Below are 11,817 nucleotides of genomic sequence, written 5' to 3'. Positions count from 1 at the left end.
GAACAGGCCTGGACACGGAGGGAGCAGGGAGGCATGAACACACGGGCGCCGCCATATTGTGCAAGTGCTCCTGTCGCAACCTTTTTTCCCACCCAGATTGTCCGTTGAAGTTCCCTTGAAAAATACCAGAATTGCTAAGAGATTATGGGAACCAGAGAGCACACATGTTCATTTTTTATGCGCCAGATCAGACAAAGCAGCCAGTTTTCACTTCACTTAAAGGAAGTGGTTCGACCTGGGTCGTCCATCATCTCTATCAGTTATGATACCATCAACATCTACTGTAATTGCCTGGACCTGGGCGCAGAAACACGAGCGGTCAGAAGATCAGACATGGTGCCTGAAGTGTCGGTTTTAATCGGTTATTGCAGAGCAAAACCGTGTACATGCACAGCTACGATAAATGTGGAAAGCTATGGAAGAACCAGGACAATTTGACGAATAACTAATACCTTCCTTCTCTTTTCCAAGGGAGTTGGGCCAATAAAATTTGTATTTTGTTCTGATGCTGTTTTTCATCACATCTGACTTTATGGAGCTGTGGATGGTATTTCTCTGTCAGTTCATCACTACAAGCAGCATATTTCATATCAAACATAGGCATCAGACCCACTGCTAATTAAAAATATTGATTACAGTAGCTGTAGGGACTTTAACATTGGACCGGGGGGGAATTCATTTGGATCAGGACCAGAAGGACTGCAGTCTTCAAGCAGCAAAAGATGAGCTTAACATCCCTCCTCTATCCACCAGAAGAAAATAACAGAAAGGACATTGAAGCTAAGGAAGAAATTAGGAGCTCGGAGCTGACAGAGGCCCGCTGAAGCTTCCCACCAAACACACTCGAACAGCCTCTTCTCTTTTATTTGTCTTCGTTAAAACATTTTCAGTAAGCATTTTTCCCAGGACTGGCCGGGAAGTGTGGGAGTCCAGGACCTCACTGTGGTAGCTCAGCAGCCCTGTGTTTGTCTCCAGGATGCCTGTTGGGTTTCCAGGGTAGTGGGAGTGAGTTGTCTCAGCCAGGGGTGACCCTGACTTTCTCTTTGGCTAATTCCCTGAGCAGCTGATAGGCTGTGGGAGGGGGAGGCAGCAGATCCTTGAATCTGAAAGGTTGTGGGAAGGGGAGATGGAGGAAGCTCCGCAGAACAGATTTGGACAAAATCACCAAGAAAGGGGTCTGCTTTGCATTCACGATGGTGTGTGTTTGGATTTTTGTCATGACCTGTGCCATGTCGTCCTGAAGAAATAGGTTCATATTTTGGGGACTACGCTCACCAAATCAAGTCTATTTAATGTATATGTTCCAAAATCACAGCTCAAAAATTTGCCTCAAAGGCTTTCCATTTTGTGAGGCATACAACACCCTCGGGTCAAAGGATGGAGAGAGAAGATGTACCTTCTCGAGTCTTAAATATGAAGTTGGAGGCAGTTAGCTTAGCTTAGCACAAAGACTGGAAACAAGGGAAATAGCTAGCCTAAGTCCAAAAACACTGACACCTGCCATCGCCTCTCATTATATATTATTTCACTGGTACACAATGGTTGCTAGCTTACCAAGAAATAGTAGCATGTAACTTCCTCTAAAACCGCAACCTGTTTCCTTGAACAGATTAAACCAAGGTATTGGTTAGCTTTAGAGAATATGGTTTGCAGATTTTAAAGATCTGTAGTGAGTCAGTCTTTGTGCTAATCCAAAATCATCACCTCCTAACTGTAGCTTCATTTTCAATTCCCCACAATGTGCAGCTATTCCTAACAGCAGTAAATTAAGCAGTATATATTAGCAGCATGTATGGTTTCACTTCACTCACATTGATTCCTGAATAATCATCACAGAAACTCCTCCTTTGAGCTCCCCTGAGTTTCAGCAGTACTGCAGAGCCGACCTCAACTCAGAGTGAGAGTTGTGTCGACAAAACTTTAACCCTGGGTAGCACCAAACAAGTTCATAAAACTAGACAAATGACATGTTACCTTGCATACCTGTCAGGTTAACACGACTGAAATCCGTGCTCAGTGGTTGGGCCAACCCCACCGCCCACACACACACACGTGAAAAAAGACATCACAAGAAGCATTGCACACCTATCAGAGAGTAATTTAAGAGCCTCGACTCATAAATTAGGAGTTATAGTAGATAACCAACATTCACTTGGTTTAATCATTGCTGCACCAGTAAGACTTTGACTGTGATATGTTTGCCTGTTCGTCTCTGTGACTGTCGCAGTGTTTTGGTATGACAATTGTTCGGGAAGCGTAAGAGCTTGAAACTGAAGGTGAAAGCGTCTGTCACATGCCAGAAGCTTGAAGCCTGGACAGCGTCAGAGTTATTTGTCTCAACAGAAGTAAAAGCTGCTGCTGGTGTCTGCTTCTTGACTTGCAGAATGAGGTTGGACCTGAGGTTACGGGAGTGGCAACAGCCAGAGGGCCAAACGAGCAGGCTTGCCACCAGGTCGACCAGGTCGACCTGCCTCATTCAGCTGGAAGAATCTTGGTGGGGCTAACGACTGAGTTTCACCTGAAACAGTAATTATGTTAAGGGTCATTGAACCGAGAGCATCACGAACATACAGGAAGTAGACTGTGTTAGTTGAAAGGGGAGAGTACACATAGCGTGTTTGCTAAAGGTGCCTCTTGGTTTTTGGTGATTGCTAATCGGCTAAAAAGAGGTGTAAGGAAGCCATCACCAGATGGGCCTGAAGGAGAGAAATATGACTTAGCAGCAGTACTCCCAGAACTCCCCTCCAACCTCTCCATCTCTGTGAGAGCAGGGGTTAGTTTTCCAGGAGATGCCAGGGGAGTGCCGCATTCCTATTGGCTGACTCACGGGCTGCACGTTGTGCCGACTGCTGCCACGTCCTTTAAGGGAAAAGGTCAGCCCGCTCTCCCTCGCTGTCAGTGGGTGAGAATATACAGCAACACAAGACATGGACCTAAAAATACAGTCACAGACACTGCAATGCAATGCAGGGAGAACGGTGAGCCTTTCCATGCAGTTACAGGAAGCACACACACACACAGCTTTGACACACAGATCAATAAGCTAGAGTAAACACACGCACGTTACTGGCCTTTGAATCATGCTGGTTTCTGTATGTTTCAGCACCCTGTGTTTCTGGCTGTCTTGCTGTGTGTGTGCTGTGTCTGTCTACTTTCCTTCAACTGGAACATATTTTACCATTTTTTTTACGACATTGTGAAAGGGAACACAGTGTATCTCTGCCCCAGGCTTATTCCCTTTTTCGAAAAACCCCTTTGCCAAATGAGACTCTGGTATGAAATGTCCTTTCACAACAACCATCAGGTTTGCCAAGAGGTTGCAAGCAGTAACGCAGTAACAATGCTAATCCAGAGGCTGGGTGTGTGCTCAGAGGGCGACCACAGCGCCAGCTAGATGAGAAATGTGATTACTCAGCCTCGGATGTAATTAAAGTTTTCCACCTTTGCACTTTGTCTTGCTCCTTGTCCCTCTCTTCCTGTCTGTCTTAACAAATATTTGTCATAACCTCCCCACCCACATGCATTCCCATTAGCCCCTCCCTCTCATGCTCGCTGCCTTCCCGTAAAGATGCTGCCTCACACACTTCCTCATTCCTGAAAAACCAATAAAGAACACCGATGTGGCAACGCTCAAGCTTCTGCTTGCTCGTACTGGCTTTCGGGGCTTTGATCCTCGGCGAGTGCGTTTGGAAATGAGCCATTGGGGAGTGATGTTTGATAACCTGCATTTCTTAACCGTGTTGCTGTGGATTGTCACTCAGAGGTGACTAATTCTTCAATGATTAATGACTAACTATGCTGTGTGAAAGTGATCCAGCCATAGTAAACAGGTTTTATTGAGATATATGCATTGCAGATTCAGACGCAGAATGTGAATTATTACAGATTAAGCTAGCTAGCAGTATGTAAAATAATTAAAATGAGCCCCACCTTTACCACACTAATGCATCATTATTATAATCCAGTAATATATATTATTCTGAAATGAGCCATTCTGTCCTTTTACATTTGGTACTTTTGTACTTGTACTGAAATAACACTTTGAATGCAGGACTTTTACTTTGAACAGAGTATTTTCACATTTATTCCACCACTGATTGCATGTGACAAATAAACTTGATTGATTAACTGTATAGAATGGCCAGGTGGTGGAGTGCCTCCTTATGTTTTTGAAGAGGCAGGACTATAATCTTCACTTGGTGTGTTTTTTCACCAAAACAGTCCAGTTCTAGTGGGTTTGGAGTGGAGGTGAATAACTGGAGAAATAAATCTCCTGAAACTTTTCTAAAGCACTTCAGCAATCCGCCAAAGAAACCAAAGAAAAAGGCCTCGGCCGGGCCGCTGGCTATCGAGCGTTAGCACACGTTCCCTCCGGCAAGATGGCAGCTAAACTCACTGAGCTCAGTAACGACTGCCGCGGCACTTTTTATACCAGAGGCCTCTTCTGCCAGACAAGACATGTTTGCGTATGCTAATAAACATTAGCTAATCCAAATAATGAATGAATGTGAATGTATTTAGTTCATTTGACTGTGTGTCAAATGTGGTTATTTCACAAATGTTAATCGTGTCAGTACGAACACTGAGATGAATAAAAATGTGTTATGAGTTACATTAGCATTCACCCTTTCCATTTTGTAATGTTTCAATGAATATATGATATCATGCACTGCATAACTTCATCAATTTGTAGTTGCACTGTTAACCTTAATTTCTTGAAATCCACAACCTACGGAAAAAAACTGTACGTAACCGAACTGATGCTCAACATACAGTAACTCAAAGTGTGTGGACAGGAGAGTCCACTTATTTTTGCCAATTTATAATCAAACTAAGTTGCAAGCATTGCAGCTGATCCTGCTAGTCAGCAGGTCAATGGTGACATTATACCTCAGTGAAAGGTATTATTAGCCACACCAAAATCCCATTTAAGTTACGTAACAATGGTAAGTTTATCCAAACCACAGATATATTAAACTGTCTAATTTGAAAAATATCTCGCACATCACTCAAGGCCCCATATTGTTTAAACAAATCTTTATTTATTCCATCAGCGTTTCAGCATCAAACCGGCTCTCAGGTCTCCAGGACAGCATGGATTACCAGGTCACACTGTTCGCTGTGTCCATACCATCTGAAATCAATAGCATTATCAGCTGCTACATTTACTCCAGGAATGATTCCTAAAAAAGATATTTTATTAAGGAAATTAAAATGACACAATTAGACCACAACTCTAATGTGCTGCATATATGGAATAGATTTTAAGAAAGTAATGAGAAGCGGAGTTATTGTGTTAGTGTCTTGTGGCCAGTGTGGACTAACCCTGAAATCATTGCACCCTGGTACAAAACCCGTTACCTGCTTCACACCTCTTTTCCACACGCACATGTGCTGATTGGATGCGCTCACTCCACAATGAGCATCCCAGCTGATTGAGCCGTGTTTCTCCCATCCTGCAAATGACTAATTTTCCAGCAGTGAGTGACATGAAGCACCGAATTTCCCGCTCTCACACTGTCGGCGAGTGCAGGCTTTCCAGCTCCAGGCAAGCTGACAGTAACTGCTGAGTATGGAGAGCCTGTCAGCGGCCGCTGAGCATCAATTATATAAAGCTCCCCTGACTGTACTCCCTGAACTCTACATCGGGCTGTTTGTTAATCAGTCATTAATAGCAGAGGAAACTGGGGATTATGTGGTCTGCAGTTTATAGTAATGAAGAACTCGAAAGGGTACAAAAACAGGAACTGACCTTGACTCTTCCTGCTGGCTGTTTGTGTGCGCGAGGCTGTGCGATTCTGCTTCCTCTGAGCCAACTCAGGTGGACAAAGCTTTGTGCGTGTGTGTGTGTGTGTGTGTGTGTGTGTTGGAGCTGGAATGTACGTCCATGAGATGGGAGTTCCTGTGTGTTGAAATTGTCTGTCACTGTCTTGACTGTTACTGGCTCCATTCACAACAGCAGACAGGATATTATCATCACAGAGCGGTGACAGAGCAGAGGGTGATAATTAACTGCAAACCATGCAAATAGGCCTCGTGATGAGAGTAACGCTACAAATATGAATATACAGTATTCATGTCGGACACCAGTAACAGTGCATGCAGACGGCGATAATGAGACACATATCAAATACTCAGACCTTTCTCCTTATAGGAGGCTGAGCTGAACAGGACTAACAGCACTCAAAGAATTTGAAAAAAAAAGTGTGTCAATATCCAGCAGTTTGTAACCTGCTGCTTGATATTTTTGCTCATGTTTTATAGGAGCTGTCTACACCTAAGACACAATAAGAAGTCACTTTTTGCTGTCCCAGCCACTGTACCAAACTTCATGACAATGCATTCAAATGGTTCTTGTGACATTTCACTGTAAACCTCATGGTGGCGCTAGAAGAGTCAGTCAGGAGATCGTGAGTAGGATGATCAGAAGTCAGAAGGATTCATCCTCCAGGAACCATTAACATGTGTACAAAATCCATCCATCCACAAGTGTCAGTGTTCAGTATACAGTGTTTACACTGAGCATGAGAAACCTGGTTATTCATACCCCGTCAGTCATCAACGTGTCATGTCATCAACGTCATGGTGGTGCCTGAGGAATCACAAAGGTAAGTAGGATGATCCTCAGGGTGCCACGAATGGACAAAATGCAATGACACGCAGTCCAGTAGCTGCTGAGGTATTTCAGTCTGGACTGAAGCAGTCTGACCAATCAACGGCGTGACACACACCACAAGCACGGGATTTCCTTGATGCAATTTTAGCATACAATCACTCAAGGGAGCTTATTTTAGCACCGTTATGAGTGTGATGCCAGTAATTCCGCATGTTCCTGGACAGAAGGTGAAGTGACGTCAGCTGTCAGCCTAACTCATTGATATATTTACCGTTCAGGGAAGAAAACCAACTCTGGTGCCACAGCAGGAAATCGGGAGTTGTTGTCACAGTCGGCGATGTACAAAGCAAAGAGCCAGGGGGCACACGTTCCAGCCAGTGACAGCAGCGCTTTTACTTCCAGCTATTCACAAAAAAAGTGGGACGCTGCATGTGCCATAGAAAAAAATGAATGTGACAAAAGCTGAATTGAAAACAGGCCAAAAACAATATCTTTCATGTGTTACCTCACCAGCTTCATTGATTTTGTAAACATCTGCTTATTCTGAATTTGATGCAGCAACATGTTTCAGACAAGTCAGGACAGGAGCAACAACAGACTGGGAAAGATGTGGAACGCTCCAAAAACACCTGTTTGGATCATTCCACAGGTAAACAGGTTGATTGGTAACAGGTGATAGCATCATGATTGGGTATGAAAGTAGCATCCTGGAAAGGCTCCGTGGTTCACAGAGAGGATGGAGCGAGGTTCACCTCTTTGTGATTATATGATTGTTTAGAGGATGTTACTACATGGGCTCAGGAACTCAGATGATTGCATTTTGTTCTTATCTAGGCTTTTTTGGAACCAGGGTATTTGTGGAAGTGGCAGGAACGAAGCAGCCAGTGCTGCGAGGTGAGGAAAAGCCTCAGTAATTCTCAGAGCAGAGTGATGCATTTCACAAGAAGCTGCGTTATGAATAACTACGTTCTCTCTCTCTCACACACACACACACACACAAATATCTGAATCTTGCTGACGTCGTTGCTCCCTAACTTTCCTCTCTGCTGAGCCGGAGCGTTCTGACCCACTTCCATCCTGCGACGACCCACATCGTGACTCTCTTCCGCTGTCCTCTGCATGTGCAGCGCTCACTCTAATCCACACACTCTGTGCTCACACCTAAGAGAGAGGGAGAGGTCGCTGCTTAAGTGGGCCAAGGCTTGTGTAACTGGCTTATTACGCTGCACTGACAGTGTTCGGTCTGGAGCGGGATTGTGAGCAGTTAGAGCTGTGTATTGGGATTTCTACAGAAGATATAACAGGGATTTGCTTGTTCCACTGAACATACAAATCTAATAAAACGTAAATCAGGAGGAGTACAATGCATTAAATCAGCAGACTGGCTGATCTATATGTGCAATTAGAAACAACAACAACAGAGAGAAAAGACACATCGATTAGTAAGACATGATGACAGACTCTCAAGTCGTTGTTGACTTAAACTTCCCATGATAATCATGCAATGCTGCACATGGAAAACAGACTGAGGCAATCCAAATTTGACAAACCTAAACTAGGCGAAGGTCTAAGGTTCACATCCGTAACCTTGCATTCACCCTCTCCATGGGACAACAGCTTCAGGGAGCCAAACACAGAGGTGTTTTTCTTTGGCTGCTCTGCCAGTAAAACAATGAACGCTGGAGCGTTTCCTGTGGGAGATTCTCCGGTGCTGACAGCCCTCACTGACAGCGACCTTCGTCTTTGTTTGATGACCTGGGCCACTTACTGGAATGTGTCACACTTGCAAGTCAGCACCAAAGATTTCTAATCATTACGAAGAAACGAAAACAGGAAATGGACAAAATAACAGCAATGCCTTATTTGAAGTCAGTGGTAATGTCTGAGCCTGGGCTGCACTGTGTTGGGTGTTATGTAAGGGGTAATGATCAAGCAGCAACCTCTGGGGCTGAAAAATGAAGCCAACAATTACAGACGCCAAAAACTGCAGTTCCTCAAATGGCCACTTGAGGCTGCCTCTAAAACTGAGTCATTAAAATGTCCAACTTCACAGCAGAAATACCCATGTTTACACCCTGGTACAAAACCCAATTTTGGTCTCCATAGAATATTTCCCCGTTCATGAGAACTACACAGGGCTGAACTCACTCATTCAATTTCTATGAATTCTTGACTATTCATTAAGCATCATTATGGGGTGTGGACACTTTGAGTGACAGCTAACCCCAAAGTTTCAACAACCAGGCTTCATATGGCCCACCTCTGCTCCACCCACGCTCCACCTCTTTGGCCATATTTGGATTAGGCGGGAGTTTGGTGGAGACAGCCAGTTTCATACAGTCTGTGGATAATACGTGGCAAGGTGTGGGTTCCATGATCATAATGGATGAACCACCTGACTCAAAGCAGGTACTTAACCATGGTCACTGAAAAATGAGAGATTCTGATTGGCTGAAAGGTGTGGATTGATTTTTAGAAACCACACAATGTAAAAAGTAATCTATGACGCAAGTGCTTGTTTGTCATTCTGAGTTAAAATGCCCATATTAAACTGTAGGAAACCAAGGCAACTGTAAAATGGTAAAACAGGAGGGGAAACTGAAGGTGAACTACGGAAGCCGAGAACAGCCAGGTCCGTATACATTTTTTTTTTACCGTTTTCTTGTGATAACGAATTAATTATTTCGTGATCTCGAGATAACAAAGACCATTTTCCCGTGATAACGAATTAAATTATTTGGTTCTCAGCATAGACTGGTTCTCGATTTCAGGGTTTCTACACAGACAAATCCCTAACGAAGGCTAGTGCTAATTTAGCACGATGTAGCTTGATAAAGTGTTTATTAGCAGTGATGTGATGAGTGTGTTTACATTATGGTCAGTGCGGCACAATGCATTACAGTGATCAACTTAAAATGTGTCTATAATCAGAGGAAGTATGCCCCTTTGTATTTAAAGTTCAGGGTTTCCCCCAGTGCTTTATAGGCCTGGCGGGCCGCCAGGCTTTTCTTGCCCCCCCACCAGGCTAAGCATCGATTGTTTATGATGAACGATACATTGTGAACAACAACTTGTGTTTAAAATCACAGTAACTAGCAAAGCAAACCTTGCTGTCGGCAGACCTAACGAGCGCTGTTCCCACTGCTCTATGCTGTGTTCATCATGTCAACGAAGTTTTGTTTTGTGACAGCTGTTTTTTAGACAATTTTATAGTATTTTGAGTATGCTTGTGCAAACATCTTGCCAAATTAGCAGCTAACAGTAAGACATCCTAATAAACAGCACGTTTACAATGAATAACTCCGGACCGGAGCAACACACAGCCTTCAGCAACGATGACAGAGATGACAGAGACAATGCAGAGGCGATTCCTGGTGGACTGACTGCAGCAGCTTCCTTACTAAACTGTGAGCTAACTGCAGCTGCCGTTGCTAACATAAAGTTAGCAGCGTCTGCGCTAATGTTAGCTCTGTGAGCACTCCTCTCTCCTGACTCAACTCTGAGTTGTCCAGAGCCAAACTCGGCTCTGTGTTCCCTTGTCATCAAATTAACCGCCCTCCTGTTGGAGGCTCTGTGTGTAGGCTATACGGAAGCCGAGAACCAAATAATTCAATTCGTTATCACGGGAAAACGGTCTTTGTTATCTCGAGATAACGAAATAATAATTCGTTATCACGAGAAAACGGTAAAAAAAAATTATACGAACCTGGCCGTTCTCGGCTTCCGTAGTGAACACCAAAAAAATGAGAAATTGAAGTGTCAAAATCTTAATGAGTTGTCTTGAACAAAAAGGAAAAAACACAGACAGGTTTATGCTGCCTGGTTACTGACAGTTAACCCACACCTGACAGCCAATCAGAATCTAGACTGGTCAGAGGCCATGGTATAATGCAAGATGTTTTTATTCCCCTCTCATACCCAAAGTTGAATGAAACTGTCCATTTCACTGGAAAAAGGTGCATGTACTTCTCAATATGGTATCAGGATCATTGACAAGAAGACAGAAACACAACCTGTCAACACTGTCACTTCACTTTCTCCTGCACTTAGTATCCATTCAGTGTCCAAGCATCTTTGTCTTGTTAATGGTAGAAAGACAGAGAATCATAGTCCTTGACTTCAGGTTGGGTTGTTGCTCATTAGTCATTACAAATAAGGATAAATAATAGATAATTACATTATTACAAGGTTTAGAAATTACCACAGTCCAGACAGCAAGTGATGGAAAGTAACAGAGTACATTAACTCATGTACTATATTCATTAGTACGAATACATGTAATTACTCATACATGTGTTTATTTTACTTTATACTTCTGTTCCAAGACATTTCTGATTTATGTTGTGATCCTTTGGAGCAGCCTGACCACCAGGCTGGACACCAACAACCTAACTGTATATAAAGCAGTTCAATGCTACAGTGGTAAAATACTTCATACACTCTATTGCATCAAGACCAAAATGTATTAATGTCATATATAATAATGTATCTTACTTCAATACAGAATGAGTACTTTTGCTTTTGGTAGTTAAAGAACATTTTACTGATACTTGTACTTGTACTTGTGTACTTTTACTTAAGTAGGCTTTTGATCAAAGGACTTTTGCATTGTAGCGTTGTTGCACTGGTACTTTTATTAAACGTTATGGATCTAAGTTCTTTTCACACCACTGCAGGCAGCTCCTATTTTAAGTCAAACTTTTAAGTTATATTCGCAAAGACTTCAGAGCAATTAAGGTAAAATCAAAGAAACATCTCAAGGCACATTAAAAATGTGTCTCCACCACTACTAATTTATTGATGCCTTTGCGGGACATTATGGGGAAATACGGCTTTATGTCTCCATCTTGCACCTTGGAATCTCAACATCTGTGCACACACTGCTGACATGCAGAATAAACAGGATGCACAAGGCTCATATGAACCCTGTTGCCCTGCTTGCCATGTGAGAACACTGCAAACCTTCCCGTGTGTTTACTTTATGTGGAAAATGCCTTTGGTTTTACTGCCATCTAGTGTTGAGCTTATGGAACTACAAGTTGCTGCAGTTTGATTAAAAACGGATTTAAAATACAGAAGAACTGAAGCTATTTCCACATAAGCATGTTATCTTTGTTCCACCACTACACTCTTCATACTGTAAACTGATAACCCAACCCCAACCCTAACCCACTCAACCAAACACAAACAACACAACCAAA

Source organism: Chelmon rostratus, chromosome 10 (assembly GCF_017976325.1).
Source record: "Chelmon rostratus isolate fCheRos1 chromosome 10, fCheRos1.pri, whole genome shotgun sequence".
Lineage (NCBI taxonomy): Eukaryota > Metazoa > Chordata > Actinopteri > Chaetodontiformes > Chaetodontidae > Chelmon > Chelmon rostratus.
Note: the sequence above shows the minus strand (reverse complement) of the source record.